This window comes from Myotis yumanensis, unplaced genomic scaffold (assembly GCF_028538775.1).
Source record: "Myotis yumanensis isolate MYYU_CA2020_CCGP unplaced genomic scaffold, mMyoYum1.0.hap1 SCAF_1, whole genome shotgun sequence".
Lineage (NCBI taxonomy): Eukaryota > Metazoa > Chordata > Mammalia > Chiroptera > Vespertilionidae > Myotis > Myotis yumanensis.
Genome location: NW_027223752.1, coordinates 61,355,919 through 61,380,469, shown reverse-complemented (window position 1 = coordinate 61,380,469; position 24,551 = coordinate 61,355,919). Strand labels below are relative to the sequence as shown.

At 41.2% G+C, this 24,551-nt stretch overlaps 1 long non-coding RNA gene and 1 pseudogene across 1 annotated transcript in view; both read left to right on the top strand.

The window, feature by feature from the left end:
* The window catches only part of LOC139015138 (uncharacterized), a 326,688-nt gene that overhangs the window by 178,141 nt on the left and 123,996 nt on the right, over positions 1-24,551 (top strand). The window lies entirely within an intron of this gene.
* Positions 10,168-12,686, top strand: LOC139015296 (nuclear nucleic acid-binding protein C1D pseudogene; annotated as a pseudogene).

Below are 24,551 nucleotides of genomic sequence, written 5' to 3'. Positions count from 1 at the left end.
GCTCCCTGTGAGAAAAGATTCTGGGCAGGATGACAGAACTTGTGCACTCTTGCTGTGTCGGTTTCTCCCTTCCTGCACACCTGTACCACCGAGGGTGCTCTCTTTGGTTTCTCACTCTGTCTGCTATCTTATGAGTCACTCAGTGGAGTTTTGTGGAAAACAGCCTGTGAGTGAGCATAGATTTCCTTGTGTTCTGGGGCTCCCAAGAGTTCTATATTGTCACAGTAGCCCACACTCGGCCTTTAGCATTTGCTAAAATTGTCTGATTTCATCTAACTTGCTCATATGGTAGCTAGCACATCCTCCTCCTGTGCTGAGTGAGTCTGCATGACCCATATCTTCTCAGAAGTATCTGTCTCGTGGCAATTCAAGATACTTGCTTGTGCTGTGATATCAGGTGACCAAGAAGTTCAGAAACATGGCATCTTTATTATTAGAGTTGTTAGCAGCATTCTTTCTAGCTTTCTATATCCTAAGCAGAAATAGAACTCTTCTACATCCTTTATTTTATAGAAGCACAGTGCAAGCATGTAATTCAACTGTGCGATCATCAGTAAGTGACAAAACAAGAAACTAGAACCCATGTTTTCTGTTTCCTAGTAAAGTCTCAAGCAATTATTTCAACATGCCTAGGGCCTTTCCCTCCCCCACCTCTGAGTTCTCTCTCTCTCTCTCTCTCTCTCTCTCTCTCGCTCTCTTTTTGATACACATCCCATCTTTCAAAATCAAATTTCCTCCACAGTCAAGCCCTTGGCCTACTGTTTGCCTTTTCTCCCTGGGTCAGTCTAGTCATTCTCAAGACCTCACCTATCATCTCCATGCTGACTGCTTAAAACATCCATTTCAATTTTTATTTCTAATCTAGATACCATCTTTTTATCTGCTAATTAAATTGCTCTAGACTGATGTAACTTTATCATCTCAACTTTAACAAGTGCTGAATCACATATTTAACCTCTGAATCCCTTGCCCTTTCCCCCACTCCTCCCATTTCCACATTAGTGTTTTTTGCCGACTCCCATTTTCCTGTCTGTGGTAAACTCCTGATTCTCTACTATTGTAATTTAGGATTCCTATTTTACAATTGTCTATTTATCTAGACCTGTCAGTCTTCACAATAAAATAATCACATTTTTAGTCTCATTGGCCTTTCTGATCCTTCCTCTCCACATTGTGGTTTAGATCATGTCGTAGTCCATTTGGGGTGTTATGACCTATTATAATAGGCTGGGTGGCTTATAAACAACAGACATTTATTACTCAAAGTTCCTGAGGTTGGGAAGTCTAAGATCAAGGTGCCAACAGAGTTGGTGTCTGGTGAGAGTCCGCTTTCTGATTCACAGATGGCTATCTTCTTGCTGTGCCCGCAGATGGTAGAAAGGGTGAAGATACTCTGTAAGATTTCTTGGCACTAATCCCATTCACAAGGCTTCTACTCTCATCACCTAACACCTCACAAAGCCCCCACCTCCTAATACCATCATACTGGGGATTGGGTTTCAACATATGAATTTCAGGGGGGCACAAACATTTAGTCTATAGTGGGCCCTTTTGGTCTGATTATGGACTAGAGGCCTGATGCATGAAATTCATGCAAGAGTAGGCCTTCCTTCTCCCGGCTGCTGGCACCGGCTTCCCTCTGGCACCTGGGACCTGAGCTTTCCTCACAGCCCCAGCTTCGTCCAGAAGGTTGTCTGGAAGGACATCCGGAAGGATGTCTTGTTTAATTAGCATATTATGCTTTTATTATTATAGATTATTGCCATAATAAGCATTAGAAACGTCTTTGGTTTTTCTTCTCTTTCCCATCCAACTCCTATTCCCTTATCCTTCCCTCCCCACAATTGCCAAGCATTCACAATAGACCTATCTTCCAGAAACATTGCTTTTACCTCATCAATTCTCTGCTTAAGAATCTACACTAATAAAAGAGAAACATGGTAATTGGCGTACGACCGCTACCCTTCCCATTGGCTAATCAGCGTATCCTTATGCAAATTAACTGTCAGCCAAGATGGCGGCCGGCAGCCAGGCAGCTGGAAGCGAACATGAGGCTTGCTTGCTCCAGTGACTGCAAACTGCAACGTTCCCCTCCCCGCCTGGCTTGCAGGCCTCTGAGCTGGCAGTTTGAAACATTCTAACAAATATAGCTGGCTGGGATCTCAGAGCTGAAGTTATACATTGTTTCGATTATAGAACCGAAACAAACCAGCAGCGGAGGCCTCAGAGCTAGAGCCAGAGCTAAAGCTGGCCCAGAAGAAAAAAAAGGAGTGGTTGGGAGCTTCAGTCAGCCTGAAAGCAGCCCTCAGCCCCTCACCCAGACTGGCCAGGCACCCCAGTGGGGACCCCCACCCTGAAGGGTGTGTGACCAGCTGCAAACAGCCATCATCCCCTCACCCAGGCTGGCCAGGCACCCCGGTGGGGACCCCCACCCTGATCCAGGACACCCTTCAGGGCAAACCAGCCGGCCCCCAGGCCTCTATCCTATATAGTAAAAGGGTAATATGCCTCCCAGCACCGGGATCAGCGGAGCCAAGAGGTCTCCTGGCACCAGATCAGCATGACAGGGTGCAGCGCCCAAACCCCCTGATCGCCCTGCGGCTCTGTGTGTGACAGGGTGTGGCATCCCAACCCCCTGATCGGCCCTGCTCTGTGTGTGACAGGGGGTGGCGCCCCAACCCCCTGATCCACCCTACTCTGTGCGTGACGGGGGAGCTCCCCAACCCCCTGATGGGCCCTGCTCTGTGCGTGAGAGGGGGGAGCTCCGCAACCCTCTGATGGGCCCTGCTCTGTGCATGACGGGGGGGGGGGGGGCAGTGCCCCAACCCCCTGATTGGCCCTGCTCTGTGAGTGACAGGGGGCAGCGCCCCAACCCCCTGATTGGCCCTGCTCTGTGCATCACAGGGGGTGGTGCCGCAACCTCCCCATTGACCCTGCCTTGAGTGTGATAGGGGGCGGTGCCCCAACCCCCCAATCAGCCCTACCCTGAGCATGACTGAGGGTGGCATCACAACCTCCCAATCCGCCCTGCTCTGTGCATGACAGGGGGCGGCGCCCCAACTCCCCAATCAGCCCTGCTCTGAGCCCGACCAGGGGCTGCACCTAGGGATTGGGCCTGCCCTCTGCCACCCAGGAGCAGGCCTAAGCCAGCAGGTCGTTATCTCCCGAGGGGTCCCAGACTGCAAGAGGGCACAGGCCGGGCTGAGGGACTCCCCCTTCCCCCCCGAGTGCACAGATTTTTGTGCACCGGGCCTCTAGTCTATAATAACTCAATATAATTTTGTGGATAAAATCCAAATACCTCTTATTCTAGAATTCAGGGCCCTCTATCAACTCAACATCACTTCTATCAACTCGGCATCACCTTTTACTATGCTTACTAGAGTTACTTTAAAGTCTACTTTTATGCTCTCCCCCAGCCCCAGTGCCCCATCTCATACACACACATTAAATGTTGGCATGAAAGTGCCTAAAGAATCATTGCTAACTCAATTACTGAAAACAGCTTTATTTATCCAATGTGCTATGTGTGCCTACACATAAGTGGAATGAAGTTTTCTTTCATTGGACTGGCACAGTGATGACAATAAGACTATTATAGATATACTATACAAGAGAGTAGTTAGAATTGAAAACAAACAAACAAAAAACAGATGCCATAACGGAGAGCTTCTTGTCTTTAAGTAAGGAATAATAAGCTTAGTAATTAGATTTAGATTCCTACATGTATCTGATGGCTGATTTAGGAAGTCTTCTCTTACACACAGCAGTGTGCTGTTTAAATTAAAAATAGATGAAGGAAATGATTCCCCCATGGAAGAGTCTCTTTAAATTTTAATTTTGGTCATTTGAATGAAAATTGTGCACCAAGAAGCAGAATGTCAAAGATTATTTGAAACCTGTCAAAAAAAATTACTGGCTGTTTGATACTTGCATTTCCTGAATGACTTAGAGAGAGGGCATAAGGCCTGGTAGTAAATCTTGGCTTGTTTGATAACTTGATTCTGTATATATTATTCCAGATGTCTACTTCTCTGAATTATTTTATTTAGGGAGGGATGGAGAGAAAAAGCAGTGATGAAACTAGATGGAATTGTTTAGATAGAAAGAATTCCATTTAAGTGTAATTCCCCTGATAGCATTAATTTGGTAAAAAACCTCGTACATGACCTGCTCCTAACCTTATATTGAGCAGTCAAAGATAGCTTGTAAAAAAAGGCATTGTCAATTCTAAGCTGCAGTAGCTGTCGTTTGCCACCAACAATGGTACTTCATATTCTGTGTGCAAAGTAACTAATAAGGGCCTGATTGAAGTTTGACTTCTATTATTCCAGTCATGGTGGAGTCCCTTGAGGATGAATAGGAAATGCCACTAGGCCATCCACGGAATGTGCCTGATTTCTGAATTCTGAGCCATTCCACCCCTGCAGCAGCTACTGCTGCTCAGACTCTAATAATGTTTGTGTATGTTAGCGTTTGTGTCCAGTAACTCTCAGGCATTTCACAGGACTGGCATGTGGAAGTTCACCTTAATCATTGCAGGACTAGCAAATATTGATAGTTCATTTATTTCCTTCTCCCCCTTTAATTTCTTCCCTCTTTCCTTCCTTTCCTCCCTCCCTCTTCCTGATCCGTTCATCCATTTTAAGAGGACATATTCAAAAGATGGTACCCCTTGGCTTAAATCAGCTATTCCATCTATGATTAAAAGTAGGTGATTTCCCCTCTTTGTTGCCTCTATTTTTTTTTTTTCATCTTTTAAGTCTTCTGGAGAGAGTAGAAGGATAGTCAGATGAGGAAGAAATGGGAAAACAGACAGAAGAGGAAGGAAATGAGGGAGTGCAGATGGTAACACAGAGGTTAATTGAGAGGAGTAACAGCCAAATATGAGAAGGGAAAAATAAATTGAAATTGTAAAGAAAGAAATAGAAATGATAAATGAGTGAAAGAGTTCAACCAGCGATTTATAGTGAGACCTCTTAATATTCTCAGACTTCAGTTTGGTTTCCTATAAAATGGGAGTGCTATTCCTTCTTGGTAAAATACTCTTTGAAGTCTTCGTATTATAGACAATCTTTCCCAGTGAATTATTAAGCTTCCTTAAAAAAAAAAAACCAAAACAGATTTCTAGTGAATGCCGGGATCAGTTATTTTTCTCTGTTTTAAGGCTATAGAATATATTGGAAAATATTGATTATTCAAAAATCACCTTGGGCCTTTCTGACCCATTCTATATAATACATTTTTCTCTTTTACCTCTTAGGATATAAATTTAATAAGTAGACAATTTTCAACAATTGTGCTCTTTGCCATTTAACTTTAGGACGCATGCGTATGCACCAAAGGTATATATAAAACATTTTAGAATCACTTAACTTTTAGAAAATAATTATGATATTTTTAAAACCAGTCACTTTTATTTTCCTTTACAAGCCAATTTGAAAGGACAATGTTTGGGCCATCTACCCATAGGTCAGCCTTCTGATCTTATAAATGGAATTTTTTATTTTGTCTTTCTAGCTGTAGCCCAATCCTGTCAAACTAAAATTTTTTTATCCTCCCCTGGAGGGTATGTTTCCATTGACGAGAGAGGCGGAGGAGAGAGAGAAAGGAGAAGGCAGGGTGAGAGAGAAGGGAGTGGAGGAGAGAGAGAAAACAAGAGGGAGACACAGAGAAACATCGATGTGAGAGAGAAATGTCCATTGGTTGCCTCCTTGTACGAACCCCCACTGGAAATTGAACCTGCAACCTAAGAATATGCCCTGTTTGGGAATCAAACCCACAACCTTTTGGTGTACAGAACTATGCTCCAACCACCTGAGCCACCAGGACAGGGCCTGTCAAACTAAATTTGCTGAGAAGATAATTTTTAAAAGTTCTGTAAAGAACCCATGTGGCCCACCTCTAGAGCTTTGCCTCTCCTTATCTATACTAATAAAAGGGTAATATGCTAATTAGACCAGGAGACCTTCCGGATGTCCTTCTGGACAAAGCCATGGTGGCGGGGCCGAGGCAGAGGTGGTTAGGGGCAATAGGTTGGTGGGGGAGGGGGGGCAATTGGGGGTGAGCAGGCCGGCAGAGGGGGCAATTGGGGGTGAGCAGGCCAGTGGGGGAGCAGTTGGGGGCAAGCAGGCTGGCAGGGGGGCAGTTGGGGGCGATCAGGCCATCGGGGAGGGGGGAGTTGGGGTGAGCAGGCCAGCGGGGGGGGGGCAGTTAGGGGAGATCAGGCCAGCAGGCAGAGTGGTTAGGGACAATCAGGCAGGCAGGCAGGTAAGCGGTTAGGAGCCAGTGGTCCCCAATTGTGAGAGGGATGTCTGACTGCCGGTTTAGGCCCGGTCCCCTGCAGGGATCATCAGGGATCGGGCCTAAACTGGCAGTCGGACATTCCCTGAGGGTCCCAGATTGGAGAGGGTGCCGACTGGGCTAAGGGACCCCCCCCATCCATAAATTTTGTGCACCGGGCCACTAGTTTTCTTATATTAGGTGAAGAAAGCTTCTACAAGAGGGATGAATTGTTCTAGTAAAGCTGCTTTTCTGTTAATATATCCCCCATTCAACCTCTTGGCCTATACATTACTGCATTTTACATTACTTCATTACTGTACATTTTGTTATTGATTTTGATTAAATCCATTTGGAAGTCAATATTCACAACAGTAAAAACAGAGGGTATGCCTGACTATTACATACAGTACATTTATCCTTCTTCAGCCTACCCCTGAATGTGTGTTAAAGATCTGAAAGTCTCTTCTGCCTCTTTGGTAAATCTCATCATGAGGTGCTTCCGAAGCGAGAAATTATATCCAACCTATGACTTATTGGGGCCTTCCAAGCATGTAGAGCTGGAAGATGGTCAGTGTTTATAAGGCTTTAAAAGCACTCCTCAGCCTCAAACTGTCCCTATCACCAGCCAATCCTGTCACCAGCTGGCCGAGTTTCAGTTTATTATTTATTATGTGCTGGGAGCACACTGTGTCTGTGAGAAAACCCCTTTACTGTCCTTGCTCCTCCTAAGGCAGAGGGAGGCTTCAGTAGCCACAGGGAAAGCAGCACCTTTGCTATTGGCATTAGCTTCCAAGGGAAGAGGTACAGGGCCAAGGAATGCAGCCGGCTGCGATTAGTCAGCTGTGATGCAGAGAGTAACTCATCAATAGTGAAAATAGCCGATCAGCTGAAAATGGGCTTCCAACGCTTCAGAACTGTCACCTGCCAGCTGAACAGCCACCATCCACTGTTGCTGAAAAGAGCAAAGATCGAGCCTCACTCACAAGGGCTCTTAAAAGCTGCAAATGATTATCTCCCCACCCCTGCCCCCATATTTCTGGTTCAACCTCTGGCCATTCTGTAATAGATAATTGTGTAATAGTTTCTCAAATATGGAAAACAAATATCCCTCCTAAAAATAACATCTCATTTTAATTAAAAATTTTGGTATCTGAAAACAATTGATATCTGGTTCATTCCAGAATTTTGTACTAATTTTTATTTTAAAAATATCAAATTATTTATAAAAATATTAAATATTTATCTTGATTATAATATTTTTGGTGTCTCTTTAAATTTTGCACCTGAGGTTAGTGCCTCACTTACCTGACCCTAGTCCCAGCCCTGTTAATTAAGCAACACCACTTGCTCACAGCATCACAGCGAGACAGATACTGTAACTATTTTATAGATCATTAGAGGCCCTGTGCACGAAATTCATGCATGGGTAGGGTCCCTAGACCTAGTCGGCGATTAGGGCCAATCAGGGCCTTCCTTCCCCCTGCTGCCGGCCCTGGACTTCCTTCATTTCGTGCTGCCCCCTGGTGGTCAGTGCACATCATAGCAAGCGGTCAAACTCCTGGTCAGTCAAACACCTGAGGAGACAATTTGTATATTAGCCTTTTATAATGTAGGATAATCTGAGGCTGATGAAGGTTAAAAGTCATGTCTAAGAAAGGTTATGGCTGAAATGGGTCTAGAACTCTGGTTTTCTGAATCCTGTTCTGGTATTCTTTTTATTTTGGAAATTCCAGGCCATCCTAGTTACACACAAATGAATGTTAACCATTATTACAATTAACATGCATACAGTATAACACTTTATATATAAAGCACATGTGCACACTTAATCCTCATGGCAATCTATATATGGTACCATAATATGACCTGTTAATAAAAAAAAAATAATTAGAGGGGGCACAGAAATAAAATAACTTGACCAAGATCTCATAGAAAATAAATGGTAGAATATGGACACAAACCCAGGTTTTCTGAGTTTCAATATTATGCCCTTTTAAAATGGGCAGAGAAAGATATTTTTTTAAACAAAACACAAAAGCTCTTGAATAAGAAATAAAATATTTATAAAAATGACCAAATTAAAATTAACATCTTAGTAAATGAACCCTAAAACAATAATTACAAATGAGGAGAGTTACAAATGGGGAAAATATTTCCAATGTATATAACTACAAGAAACTGGTATGAAGAAGATGTAAAGAAACAAATGAATAAGCAAAATGAGTAACAGATAAATGGACGAAAGTATAAATAAATGTATGAAGAGAAGTTTAGCATCATTTATTATCAGGGAAATGAAAATTAAATCCATGGTGAGATTCCATTTTATACTCACGTAGTGTGCAAAATATTCACATGCCAACATGCCAAGTGTTAGGAAATGGGTTCACATTAATGTTCATACAGTGCTACTGGGAGTGAATTATGGTACAGCCATCTTGGAAGCAGTTTGCCATTAGCTCCTAAAACTGATCTATATGTACCTATGACCCAGCAACTCCACTTTTAGATATAGTCCCAAGATAAACTCTTGTACTTGCATAACAGGGTCATGTACACACATTATATATATACACACATACAGAGAGGAGAATTTTGGGGAATTATTTATTATTTTACTTAACAATTGTTTGTTGGGCATCCACTATAGATCAGGCTCTGTTACATCTTTTTAAATGATAAAAATGAACAAAATACAGATTCTGCTATTATGAATATGCTGTACAGTCAGATACATGTAAACAATACTTGTAGTACAATTTGGTCTTTTCATAGAATAATAAGCAAAGTTCTTTGAAAGCCCAGAAGAGGGAGGAATTAATTCTAGAAGAGAGAACTTTTGAGCAGGTGTTTGAATCTAGAAGAAACAAACTATATGGAACCAATGTGGTGGCCCACAGCTCTACTGCAAAGGATTTGAACTTGGCCTGAAACACTGGCTAGGGCTGGATGATGAACAGGATGGGTAGTCCAAGTTTGGGAGAGCAGGATGAGGCACAGAGAATAGTGGGATCATCGACACACAGCTGAATGGAGAAAAAAAACAGAACTGAGGGAGTAGTGATTGGATGGGTTTTATTCAACAAGACTACAGGCCTTGGATGAGGAGGACTCATGACTTGATGTGAGAAAGAGAACACAGAACTTTAGGCTTCTGAACAAAGGGCACAACATAAAGGAGGCTTGTTTTAAGGTCTTTGCTGGTGAGTGGCTTCCTTCAGGAGATCTTCCTGCTCTGGACATTGGCTAAGCTAAATGAGAGTCAGTCAACATGGTTTTGCTTGGCTACATGTGGGAGGAGGAATGGTGACTATCTCCAATCACAGCCAAGGCCGGCTTTCTCTCTACAGCGCATGCTGGGTTTGGAGAAAGGTTAGCCCAGCTTGCAGAAGGCAGAATTGGGTGGAAGAAAGAACACCAGAGTTTCAGGTTCCAGAAAAGAAGAGAGCCTTTAAGCCCTCAAAAATGACAGACCATAAAATAGAGCAGATGAAGGAGAGGTAGAGGAGCACAAAGGTCATCACTGTGGGAAGTGGCTGCTTAATAATAATTACAGCACTCAATTAATACCTTATACTTGCAGAACACTTTTGACACCTGATCATTAAAAACTGATTTCACTCTTGAGGGTTAATTCCACAGATGCTGAACCTGATTTTGATCTGATAGCTGGATTCAAAAGAGAAGATTGGGCAGGCAATTGGTGGAGGGCTTTTTTTGAAAAAACAAATGACATGTGATGATTAATTATGAAAGCATGCAGTTGAGGAGGTGCCCCAGATTACTAAGAATTAGTAATGTAGACCTTCTCCAAGTGAGACTATAAGAAGTCGGCAGTCTGCAATCAGAAGAGGGCCCTCAGGGAGCACACAGTTGGTCATAATGGCCAAAGAAGAAATGAATAAAGACCTGCCAGCAGAAATTCATGAGTATTTATCAGCATTTCAGAATTCCATTGGTCCTGTGGATGACATGCTGGCAACCATGATGTCTATTTCTGGAAATGAGCTGTTGCAGAAGTTGGATCCACTTGAACAAGCAAAAGTAGATTTAGTTTCTGCTTCCATGCTAAATTCAATGTTTTGAGTTTGTTTGGCAACTCCTGGGGTTAATCCCAAGGAACATCCGGTAAAGCAGGAATTGGAAAGAATCAGAGTATACATGAATAGAGTCAAGGAAATAACAGACAAGGGGAAGGCTGCCAAGCTGGACAGATGTGCAGCTTCCAGATTTATAAAAAATGCCTCTGGGAACCAAAACCTAAAAATGCATCCAAAGTTGCCAGTAAAGGAAAAAGTAAAAATTACCTTTTGGTTTTGATGTACACATGTTCAAAAAGTACATCATTTTTATTTTTTTTGCACAAAATAGATGATTATGTGGCAATGCATGGTTTAAATGTATTTCTTCTTGAATTCATATAATATTTACATTTAAATTTCTAATGCTAAATATATTTCCCCCCCAGAAAACAAACAAACAAACAAACAAAAAACTAGGCCATGTAACTTAATGAGATGTTTCTTTGTTTTATTGAGGAAAGACCTAGGTGAGTCAGGGGACACTGATCCTAGAACCAAACAATTTTAGAGTCAGCAGACACCTTTGATCTTTTCTTCTAAACCTCTCTTCTAATCCTATAGCACATTATGTCTCTTTCTACAGTTATATTTCCATATCTATTCATACCAAATGTAAGCATTGCATTTGCCTTTTAATTCCTTAGCATATTTCATAAACCTGGGTAATGCAATTTTGCTTAAAATCAAGTTATAGATGGTTTCATCTTTAGCCCACATCTTCCATGACCTCAATTACTGTATTAAAATATTGTTAGCAAATTAACAATAAATAATAGCATTTATTACACGAGATCAAGTTCACTTTACAAGTAATTTACATATTGTCACAATCACTCTGTGCCAATTGCCTATGATTTTGACATTGTTTGTGGGAGAGTGGCCAGCACTAATGCACAGGATCGAGACAATTTATTATGACACGCTCTCTCTATGCAATTGAAGGAATTAGTGCAATAGAGCAGAAGTCAGTGCACATAATCAGTGTGGCTCTACCTGCTGACTTCTGAAGCAGAAAGTGTCCAGTACTGACTGAGCTCAGGGATACAAGAAGAAATAACGATGGCTTTCTAAGCAAGAATTTGAACCAATCTCATGTGTCATCTTTTACCTCCATGCATCTTCCTTAATTGTGTCTCTCTATGCAATGCTTTGGGTAGTGTATGGCCAAGCACAAAGGTGTTGAGCAGGATTTCCTGGGTTCAAATTCTGACTCTCTATATTTTATCAGTGTGGCCTGGGCAACTCATTTAGCCATTCTATGCCCAAATTTCCTCACATATAAAATGGAACTAGTCATTTGTGGGACGAAGTTAAAAGAGCCATCAGGCAGCTGGTTCCACAACCATCAAATCTCACAGAACTGGACAGTGCTATTCATCAGGCATGGTGTCAGATTCCTCGCATCACCTTTCAACATCTCGTGGAGTCAATGCCAAGAAGAATCGCCGCAGTATTGAAGGCAAAAGGTGGCCCAACGAAGTACTCCTGGGGTGGTCATAATAATTTGGCCACTCAGTGTGTGTGTGTGTGTGTGTGTGTGTGTGTGTGTGTATCCCATGTTCAAAGGCTGTTAAATCGCATTGTTCACCCATATCTTCAGAAAAAAATCGCTTCTACCTTCGTGGTAAACAACCTGCTTCCCTATTTATAATGGCCTGGCCCTTTAGCAACTTCAGTGCGAAATTATAGCTAATTTGCCTACAAACATCAGGTGGCCATAATAATGTGGCCACTCAGTGTATGTTGGTTATAAAGTTGCACAATATTAGAAATAAGTGTACATTCAATACATATAATTTCTGAAGTAGTTCATTCTTTTCTAATAGAGTTAGCAAAAGAGAACTTTTCAAAATAGTAGTACTCAGGTGGTCTGGGGGCTTGAGAATTCCTGTCTTTTGCCCTCTCCCCTGTCATTGCCTCTCAGCCCATCTGGTAATTGCTCAGGGCTTCTCCATTGAGAACCACTGGCAAACATGAACTGATTTCAGTCTTTCCATGTGTAGGTAAGCAAGAGTATTCTGTTTCTGTATATTCAAGTCCCAGAATGGACTCAGAGATTTCCACATTCAAGAACCCATAAATGCCTTTTTTTTCTTGCTGTACTTCTCATAATAGCAGAAGCAAACAGCAGTGGTTCTCAGAAGCAGTGGTTCTCTAGATGTGGTCCTGGGATTAGCAGCAGCAAGGGTAGCATCTGCGAAGTTGTTAGAAATGCAAACTGTCGGCCTCACCCCATACTTAACTGCATTAGAAGCTTTGCTGGAGGAGCCCAGCAACCGTGTTTTAACAAGCCCTGCCAATGCATCTGCTGCATGCTGAAGTTTAAGAACCGCTGCTCAATCTATGAGTCTGTCTCTATTTTGCTTGATTGAACAGTGGTTCTTAAACTTTAGCATGCGGTCAGATAACTCTGGTGTGTGGTGGGAGCCGGAGGGTTGGAGGAATTGAGCAAAAAAGAAAAAAAGTGATAACTCATGGACTGAACAACAGTGTGGTGATTGCAGGGGCAGGGGAATAGGGTGGATAGAGGTGGAAGAGGGCATAGAGGAGATAAAAGGTGATGGAAAAAATAAAATAAAAAGAACCACTGATGAAAAGGGTCTTGATTCTCCAGTAGGACATCAGCAACAGCTACTGCAAAAAGGGTGAAGAAAGGCTGAGCAGCCATCACCATAATAAACTATCACAGAGTGGTAGGTCTGTATCAAGCGCAGTGGTGCTTTCAGATGTATTAGGTTATTTAATTTTGACCACTGTCTCTTAAAAAGATGGTATTAGCTCAGTGTTTCCAGGGGAGGAAACTGAGGCACAAATCTTTACCCATGGGCACTGAACAGTTAAATCATAGAGCTAGAAATAAAACTCTGGTCTAGCTGATCCCCAAACTCATGCTTCTTCCACTATTTGACTTGGCTGCCCAAACCTTTAAAATGCACATCTTCATTCTTTGTGCTTAGTTTAAATTATTTCTATTTCAGGTACACGTTCTTTCTCTGTTTTTTAAAATGCCATATATTTGTATATATCTGTATGTGAGTACTATAGCTAAATTCTGTACCTTGATAATTTAGGTTAGCTATTTCATTTCAGCAAACATTTGTTGAGGGCCTACTATGTGTTGGGTATTGAAAAGGCATATGCAGAGGTGCTCATGTTGGCATCCTTGACCTCAAAATGGTCAATCATCCAACTTGCTGGATCTAAAATTATATGGAGAAAAATTAAGTTTAAAATATCCCAGATATTTAATTCAGATAGATCTTAAATACATGAGATCTATGATACTAAGATAATGAGACACTTCTTTTTTTTATTTTTTTAAATTAAATCTTTATTGTTCAGATTATTACAGTTGTTCCTCTTTTTTCCCACCATAACTCCCCTCCACCCAGTTCCCACCCCTCCCTCCGCCCTCACTCCCCACCCACTGTCCTCATCCATAGGTGCACGATTATTGTCCAATCTCTTCCCGCATCCCCCACACCCCTTTCCCCCCCAAGAATAGTCAGTCCATTCCCTTTCTATGTCCCTGATTCTATTATAATCACCAGTTCATACTGTTCATCAGATTATTTATTTACTTGATTTTTAGATTCACTTGTTGATAGATGTGTATTTGTTGTTCATAATTTGTATCTTTACCTTTTTCTTCTTCCTCCTCTTCTTAAAGGATATCTTTCAGCATTTCATATAATACTGGTTTGGTGGTGATGAACTCCTTTAGCTTTTCCTTATCTGTGAAGCTCTTTATCTGACCTTCACTTCTGAATGATAGCTTTGCTGGATAAAGTAATCTTGGTTGTAGGTTCTTGCTGTTCATCACTTTGAATATTTCTTGCCACTCCCTTCTAGCCTGCAAAGTTTCTGTTGAGAAATCAGCTGACAGTCGTATGGGTATTCCCTTGTAGGTAACTGACTTTCTTTCTCTTGCTGCTTTTAGGATACTCTCTTTGTCTTTTGCTCTTGGCATTTTAATTATGATGTGTCTTGGTGTGGTCCTCTTTGGATTCCTTTTGTTTGGGGTTCTCTGCGCTTCCTGGACTTGGAAGTCTATTTCTTTCACCAGGTAGGGGAAGTTTTCTGTCATTATTTCTTCAAATAGGTTTTCAATATCTTGCTCTCTCTCTTCTTCTGGCACCCCTATAATTCAGATGTTGGTACACTTGAAGCTGTCCCAGAGGCTCCTTACACTATCTTCGTATTTTTGGATTCTTTTTTCATTTTGCTTTTCCGGTTGGGTGTTTTTTGCTTCTTCGTATTTCAAATCTTTGACTTGATTCTTGCACTCCTCTGGTCTGCTGTTGGGAGTCTGTATAATATTCTTTATTTCAGTCAGTGTATGCTTAATTTCTAGTTGGTTCTTTATCACAACATCAAGGGTCTCACTAGATTTCTTGAGGATCTCACTATATTTATCGGCGGCTTCTAGACAGTTCCTTAAAGATCTTAAAAGTGTGGTTTTGAATTCTATATCCAGCAGTTTGCTTTCCTCCATTTCTTTCGTTTGTGTCCTGTTTCTTTGTCTCGGCATTTTTTATGCTTCCCTGTGTTGAAAAAGTGGTTTTCTGTGCTGAGTGTCCTCTAGGGCCCAGTGGTTCAGCCTCCCCAATTACCTGAGGAGGACACTCTTGGTGCACCCCCTTGTGGTCTTTGTGCACAGTCTTGTTGTAGTTAAGCCTTGATTGCTGTAGTTATCATTGTGAGGAATTGACCTCCAGGCCAATTGGCTGTGAGAATCAGCTGTGTCTGCAGTGGGAGAACTTCTATGCTGGAGACACCCCTCTGGGGCAAGACTTGCTTCAATGGGGCTTTGGTGCTCACTGAGTCTGCCCCCTGAGTGTGACCTTTATGTTTCCAGGGAGCTGCAAACTGGATGGTCCCACTCTGACCTCTGGGCTTCCTGGCTCCTGGATCTCTAGGGAGGTGCTAATCTAGCCTTTGCCTGAGGCTATCCAGAAAAAGCCTCCCTGCAGGGCTTGGGCGGGGCGGGTCCCACGGGATCAACAGGGCGGGGCTAGCAGTTATGGCTGCTCTCAGACTTGCCCTCAGAGGCTCTGCTTGTCAGTGTCTGGGTAATCGCTGCAAGCCCCTTGGAGAGAAAGCTGCCCTCGGGTTCCGACCGATGCCAGACAGTCCTGCTTCTCCTGTATGAGTCTGGGTCCCTAGAGACTCACCCGGAACTGGAGCTCAGAGCCTGAGACTCCCTCCCAATTGAAAACGACAACCGCGCCCTCAGCCGCCAGCCCGCTCCGCATGCACCTCCGCACCTCAGTATTTTACTTCCGCACTGCGCCTCCTCTAAGTCTCAGTATGCTTTTCTCTTTCCTTCTAGTTGTAGAATTTCCACTCAGCCAGCCTTCCTGTGGTTCTGGATGATGTCCGTTCCGTCTTTTAGTTGTATTTTTGAAGTGGTTGTTCGAGGCAGCAAACTCCAGTGTTTACCTATGCCACCATCTTGGTTTCTCCGAGACACTTCTTAATGGTTAATCATACTAGCTAATGTTGCGATTGACCAACATTGCTGACTAATTTTTATATTAGCTAGTTTAAATAATAGTCTGAGGCAAGGGACAATGAGTAGCAAGTTTAGAATATAGAGTTGCATCCACATGTTTGTAACCACTCATTCTTTCCACAGAATTTACTGAGGGTTTACTTTGTGTCTCACACTTTACAAGATGCTGCATGTGATAAGAAAGAATGAAAAAATAGTCCCTGCTCCCAAGGAGCTAGCAAGGGACTTTGTCCTTTGACTTGCCCAGCTGTTATTAAGATCAGTCGATTGTTTTTAACATAAAATGTTCTATTTTGCCTACACTATTGTGATCATCCTCATATAAAAATGATTTGATTTCTCACTGACAGTTTTGAATTTCATTTAATATCTGGGGTCTTAGCTCAGCCAAGTTTAAAAAAACACACAAATCTGTAGTCAAAGCATAAAGACAACTAATGTAACAAATGCTTGACTTTTACTTATTCTGCAAACTGAAGAGTGCTATGGGATGCAAAGATGAAAAAGAGTCCCCACACACCATGAAGTCACAGTCAGGCATGTAAACAAGATATTACAATGAAAAGAAATGCATACTATCCCGGGTGTATGTAAATAATTAATGTTCATAAGAACAGAGCAGTAGATCTGTGTGGTGAATTGCTTTATGGAGGCAGAGATAACAGAGAGGAGCCTTGAAGAATGATTAGATATTCACTAAGTACCTACCAGGGAAGGAAATTCTAAGCATAGGGAACAACATTTACAAAGGAATGGGTACATGAACTTGACATTAGGAAAACCTTGGTTAGAGTTTGGATGTATTTAAGGGAAAGGGTAAATACTTTAGGGAAAAGAAAAGTTTTGAATACCATGTTTGGGAACTTGGAACTCATTTGATGGGCAACAAGACCCACTGTAGGATGCTAAGCAAGGCCAGATGATCCTTAAACAAGAGAATTAGAAGTTCTGTGTGGCTGCAGTGTGAAGAATGAGCAGAATTATTCCAGAGTTAGAGTGATATTGAGGACTAGGCAAAGAAAGACTTGGGAATATACTTGGCAGGAATTAGCAATTGAATGTGTAAGGTAAAGAACATTCAGCAGAATGTACAAATCAGCTTTACTTTTTAAATATTTGTTAGTCTGTATTTGACTTCTGTTAAAAATCTATACTGTTTGCACTATTGTGAGTATAACAATGACCAAGTGGCCTGTTGCCCCTTTCAAAGCAAGAATTTACAAAGTAGAGGCTTACTTTCCACAAGAGTTTCAAAAAGCCTGTTTACAACTTGGACTTTGAGGCTGAGTCTATAATATTGTCCAGAGCCACCATTTCCACAGTGATGGTGAAGCAAGCAATCAAACACCAAATGATTAATCCAATTCTCAAGGCTTACTGCTCATACACCCTAAGTGCTCAGCTACTGCCAGAGTGGAGGCAGAAACAACACCCAAATCAACTCCATTTCTGATGGCATCTAGATATGGCTCTGGATGTTAAATCATCCCTGATTCCACCCTACCCCACTCCCATTATATGTCTTCTCCTACTCTAATCTCTTGAAATTCTTTACTGCCAACTCTCTTGTCATTTCTACCACACTTTCTATATATGCCTAGATTGTAAACTCCAGGAAGGCATGATCTTTGTCACAGTCATTTTTCTGTTAATCCCATTATTTTAAATAGAAACATACTTACGATGGCTCAAATTTTTATCACCACACTTGTACAATTTTTTTAAAAAATCATTAATAAGATATTGCCTCCTCTACCACCTCATCTCCACCATGATGACCATAACTTGTAACCTAGGAACTGTGGCTAGACTGACAAACTGACTGAGTCAGTGATGAATCAGCTGGAGCCAGGTCAATGCCATCAGTGGAGATAAGGAAACATGGCTGGCTTATTCCTGAGATGGAAAACCTACCAGAGGTAGCGAAATCTTGTGCTTCTGAACTATGTTTTTGGTAAAAGCATCATCTTTTTCAAAAAATATAATGATGGCTTAGTGAAATTTAAAATAAGATATTGTCAGCACAATAAAGGATAGTTAATACCTTACGGAAGAGGACTAATTGGTATATATCAGTGATGGCGAACCTTTTGAGCTCGGCGTGTCAGCATTTTGAAAAACCCTAACTTAACTCTGGTGCCGTGTCACATATAAAAATTTTTTGATATTTGAAACCATAGTAAAACAAAGACTTATATTTTTGATATTTATTTTATATATTTAAATGCCATTTAACAAAGAAAAATCAACCAAATAAATGAGTCCGCGTGTCACTTCTGACACGCATGTCATAGGTTCGCCATCACTGGTATATATCATCAGTGAGAGTTTGGGGAAAAGCCCTATAGGGGACCTCCTACCTACCATGACTGAATTTTCAACTCCTTCTGAAACATCTTTGGCTCAATATCAGGAATTTTTCATAAGCACTATAATAAGCACTACAGAATATTTGTTTAATATGAATCCCTTGTGTGTTATTAAAGTAAAAGAAATATTGAAATGGGAGTTTGGAAGCTTTTGTCACATCTCAGTCCCACACTGACTAGCTGGGTGTCTCTATGCAAATAATTTCCTTTTGCTGGGCCTCAGTTTCTTTATTGACTGGGTTGGATCAGATAACCCCAATGTCTTCCAGCTCTAATTCAGTGACTCTATGTTGCTCTGAAAAACAGTCTACAATTCTCCTAATGGAGCACTGCCCCTGGCTGGATATTTTACAAAATCTTGGAAAAAAAAATCATACCAATGATTTCCTTAAATCATACTTTATAATTTTGAATTAATAAGTCTATAAATTGTTTTAACTCATATGAATATATAGAAAAAAGTAACTGGAAGGGGGGAAATGGGAGATATCTGTAATACTACCAACAATAAAAATATATCCAAACATGAAAAATATATATATATCAAGAAAAAAAGGTAACTGAAGACAATATCTAATAACTTTCTGAGGCAATGTTTTTGTTCAGTCCTTGTGTACCACACTAGGCTATGTTTCTCTGTAGGAAAGTGGTAAGATATACGTCCCACGACTTGCATGTGGAAAGAGGCAATTTTCTGAGTCAAGGGAAAGTTTGAGAGAAAGGCAGAAAAATCATTATTTAGAGAGGGGTGTAATTGGAACAGTGATTCTCAGCTTCTGAGAGTTCTTCCTATTTTGGGGGGCAGACCTAAGTCCAATTTGGTTTATGTTCTTGATATCAAGAATGTGTTCCTTGTACAATTTTCATTTTATTCTAAGTGGAAAACCCTTTGGAAGTTAGATGATGGTAAATAACATGGTAAAAACATCGTTCAGGTCCTCAGATCATTCATAATTTCGACAAGATAAAGTAGACTAAGAAGCAACCAAGATAGCAAACTCATTCAAATTACAAATGCTTCAAGGTTTAAATATATTTAAAGTCAACATCATCAAAAAATAACATATTGCAAAGCAAGAAAAGGAACAACCATTATCAAGAAAATGATTTCTTTTTCTTACTCAAATGATTGGTTTGAGCTTTGGATTTTATGGTTAGAACTTTCAGAACAGAAGATCAAGAAGTATAAGGAGATATTAGTGCAGTGGAATGAGAAAAGCACATGGCCAAGAAATAAGAAACCCAGATGCTAATTCTGGCTCTACTGCTAACTGACTGGCCTTGAAAAAATTACATTCTTTCTTTGGGACTCAGTTTCCTCCACTTTGAGGAAAGTGAGAAAATTGTACCTGATCAGAGGCTCTCCCCCTTAAGAATTTATAGATACTTTGGAACATTGCATAGAACCCAGGAACCCATGAACCCTAGTTTGAGAAATACTGCCATAAAATTAGACTTGATTTCTTGACCCACTATGATTATAAATATAAGCCCAAATAATGCTGCTAAAATTCTGGGACCACTCTCCATTATGTGATGGTCATCCAATTGACTCAATATTTGCTTATCTTAATTACTCCATTGAGCAAATAAGTACTTACTTTGTGCTAGAACTGTTCTCAGCATTGGGGATATATCCAAGAACTTAATGGACAAAATCAGTACCTTCACGATGCTTAAATCCTAGGAGAGAGAAACAGATTACAAATAGTAGATAATAATTAAAAAATTAATTTGAAATAAAAATTCAAAATTATTTTCATAGGCAATTCAAGGACCCCTCCCCTGCAGATATATTTGTGGATCATAGTTTGAGAAGCATCTGACTAGAGGGCTCCCTTGATGTTCCTGGCTCAGGGACTCTTGGTCACCTTTTTTTAAAAATAAACAAATATATATTTTTTTCTTTTTATTTCAGAGAGGAAGGGAAAGGGAGAGATAGAAACATCAATGATGAGAGAGAATCATTGATTGGCTGCCGTCTGCATGTCTCCGACTGGGGATTGAGCTGGCCACCTGGGCATGTGCCCTGACCAAGAATTGAACTGTGCCCTCTTGGTTCGTAGGTCGATGCACAACCACTGAGCCACACCGGCTGGTCTCTTGGTCACCTTTTTAGCAATCAGAGAGCTTCCCCACCAAGCAGGCTAACTAAACATAAATTGTTTTACTAGCAGTCTCACCAGATTCCAGAAACAGCGAGGAATTTTTCTTGCTGTTGCTTTGGTGTGTACTTCACCCAGCTCTGAGCAACATGGAGGCGCCTCTAGGCACAGGGCCAAAACATCATTGCAGGGCTCAGAGAGAGAACAACTCGGAAAAAAAAAATCATTAAATTAGGCAAAGATCCAATAAACTTAAATTTTCTGTTTTTGATTGCTTGCTGTGAGGAACACTATGACATGATTTAAAACGATGATTTAATGTAGCAAGACGAGAGGGACTCAAAAAACGGAACAGTGCAGTCATACAGTTCTAATAAAATTAGTCTATTATGTGCAAATTGATTGCTAGTGCCTAGATTTACATGATGTTTATGATATCAGAATATCTGACAAAAATTGATGTCAATATTTATGCCTCTATATATTACTCACACAGCACTATTATGATGGCTTCTAATTAAAGTGGAACCAAACTAATTGACCTTTAAATCCAAAGGACTCTGTAACCCAACACGCATCCACACTGTGATGGCAGGCTGTGCTAGCTTGGGAAGAAAGAGGGTTTTGTGGGTGGTACAATGTCTAACTATGAAAAAATAATTATACATCTGCAAGAGCTGGTTCCACTAAAAGATAGATTTTAGATTTGATTCAACCTGCATTAAACTGCTGCTATGTAGATTCATGACAAACCACATTAGTGTCTTTATACTTAGGGTGTTTGAAAATTTCTTTTTTTTTCCAGCCAAGAATAGGTCAAATGAGACAAAAGGTCAAATCAAAGATTCTCCTTTTTGTTTATTTTAACAGTTTTATATTTACAGAAAGGCTATGGACTAGATTTTTTGCTCCTTGAGGTCAGGGATTGTATTTTAGTCATTTTTTAATAATCTCCTTTAATGCCTAACAGAGGGCCTGAAAAAATGCAGGAGTGCAATAGAATTTGACTTGTTTTTAGGAAGAAGACTAAAAGAACAAAAACAAGCAGCACTCCTGGTATTTTAGAACATAAGATGTCTCATCCTTATTCTGGACAAAGCTTGGCCTTGGCTTTCCTTCTCCTTCTGTTAATTGATAGTCAATTATGTTTGACTAATGACTTTATTTAAAATAAATCCAAATATTATTCTTTGACTACACATTACTAGAAACACAAATATCCATAAAGATGATTAATTGAGGGAATTTAAGTAACCATAGGGGAAGAAACCTAATTTCGAGTCTGGAGTCAGAATATGGATTCTTAGTTTATTTCTGATACAAACTTTTTCTGTGTCCTTGAGCAACTCTTATTGAGCATCTTGCCTCCTCAGTTGTAAAATGAGGAAAGTGAATTCGGTTTTTTTTGCAGGTTCTTTACAGCTTGAAAATGCTATTGTTTCCGATTCAACTCTGGGAGTGTGTGTGTGTTTCCATTGGACTGCACTTTCTTTTCCCCTCTCTGCTCTCCTTTCATACTGAAAGTGCAAAGAGGCGAAATGATGAGATGCAGTTATTGCACTGCAGTGCATTTTGATTAATGTAGTTAACTAAAGATTGTTGCATATTCAAAGTTCATCAGTTATGGTTTTCACACTGTGCGTCGTCAGTGTTCAATTGTAAATCTTTCTTGTCTTTGTACTGAAAAGATTTCTATCTGCATTTCAGAGAGGGCTTTTCAGTTTTGTTATAAAACCTCATTACTTTTTTATTACAGACTTAGTGGAGCCTTCTCTGTTGAATTGAATCATATGATTCACTATTAGCTGGACATTTAATACTATATCGTCTTTATACTGTTCAGTATTCTTGGTTCTTGTATTTGCACTTTGGAAACATCTCAGGAGAAGGAATTGAAAGATAATATTTCTTTGAAATAATTCACCCCTGTCCCAGGAAAGCAGTGCTTTAAAGATAATTATTTAAGCAAAGTATACTCAAGCTCCTTGTAGTAGTGAATAGAAAGAATAAATGGTTAACTGATCCAGAAAATAATGTATTTTTTCACAAACTAGAAATATTTTCTTGAAAAAGAAGTCCTTCAACGATCATCATCATGTGTCACCTATTTTGTGAAATTTTCCTAAATTTCCCAAGGTGTCCACCCTTGTTATTGCTTTTATTAAGGTTTCTTGTACTGCTCCTTAAGAAAAGGGAGTTCTCTCAGTCAATTATTAGACACCCATATTTGTTGACTTAAATAAGAGACACCCCCCCCCCCCCCAATAAATTTATACAATTATCTAACAAAACTGCCTGGGAAGCAGATGTGCCATGGCTAAACATTTGCTTTTATAAATGTACTAGGGGCCCAGTGCATGAATTCATGCTCCTTGAAAGGAACTGTGGGCCTTGAGGCTGCGGTAGGCACAGGGGCAGGTCTCGGCCCATCCTCTCTGCCCCCACCCAGCCCCTCTGGCCATGGTCCCCAGTCTGCTGGCAGCCCCACTCCTGCTGCCACTGCTCCCATGCGCTGATGGCGCTGGCCCCGCTTGAACACGCTGATGGCGCAGAAAGATTGGGGCCGGCGCCAGCAGCGAGTGCGAGTGGGACAGGCACCATCAGCTGGTGTGAGCGGCGGCTGCTGCCCTGATTGCCCCTCAGGAGCAGGGAGAGGTGGAGAAACCCTCAGAGGTGATCAGGGCCGGCAGCCTCCGCTCGCACCCACTGATGGCATCAAGTGATCGGGACTGGTGCCAGGCACCGGCAGTAGTTAAGAGTGGTGGCTCCAGCACTGGCTGCAGGTGCAAGTGGGGCCGGTGCTGGCAGGGGGTGTGAGCGGGGCCAGTGCCAGCAGCAGGTGCAAGTGCTGGGTGGGATCGCTGCGTGCAGGAGCAAAGAATTTTCAGTAACTACCAGAGGCTCGCTTCAATGACAGTGACTGGTGCCCTGCCTTGGTCTGGTGCCCCCGCTCACCTGCTCCACCATGCTGTTGCAGCCAATGCCCGCCATGTTCTGCACACGCCCCCTGGTGGTCAGCGCATGTCATAGTGACCGGTTGTTTGGTCATTCCGCTGTTTGGTCTATTTGCATATTAGCATTTTATTATATAGGATGCCTTAACTTCTTCAAAGTTTCTATGGTCTTAGTAGCTGACTAGAGGGTCTAATTTAGACAATTTAGATGGTCTGGTTCCCTATTGCTAGTGACAAACTACCTCTAAACATAGTTTCTGAAAATAACGATCATTTTCTGGGTGAGGAATTTGGGAAGGGCTCAACTGGTTCATTTGTGATCCAGAGGCATCAGCAGGGAGAGCAGCTGAAGGACCCACTTTCAGCGTAGCCTCATCACTTCATATGTGTGGTGCCTCAGTGCTCCTTGGACACCCTCTCTTCTCTTTCTCTATGTGGTGTCTCTTCCTTCAGAGCCATTCCATGTGACTTGTGCTTTTTACAGCATGGCAGTCTCAGGGTAATCAGACTTCTTACATGGTAGCTCCAGAATGATCATTCCAGGGAGAAATGGCAAGGCTTCTTATGATCTAGCCTCAGTAGTCCCAGAACCTTACTTTCATCCTACTCTGTTGGCCAAGCAAATCATTCAGGCAGGCCCAGGTTCAAGAGGAGGGGAGCGGGAGAGGAATAGATTCTACCTCTTAATGAGGGAATGACATGGGCAGACAGGACGAGAAGAAATCAATGGTAGCCATCTTAAAGACAAGCTGTCACAGCAGGGGGAAAAATATTTTTAGTTGAAAAGCAATAGAGATAATATAATTCAACTCCCTTTTTCTATGGTCAGATAATAATTATCATATATTTATTGCTCATTTTGACTCCTCCATCTGTCTATCAAAAACCTTTGGCTGGCTTTGAGTGTTCTTAGTGGCAATGATAAATAGGTCAATCATTTATGATAATATGCAGCCATCTTTGCTAGAAACCTACACACATTCACAAAACTACCAGAAAAATGAGCTTGAAAATTCATTTACTTTTGAAGTTTTCTCCTTTGCAGCAAAATCCACTAGGCCAAACATATGAGCCAATGTGGATTCTAGAAAACATTCAGTTCCCTTACACTTACCTTAAGCATGTTAACAAAACTAGTTCTCCATCTCCAAGATTCAGATCTCATTCATTTATAACCCAAGACCATCTTGCTGAGATCTCCTCTTCTATATACTACATAAACATTTCCCAATCTCCTTTCC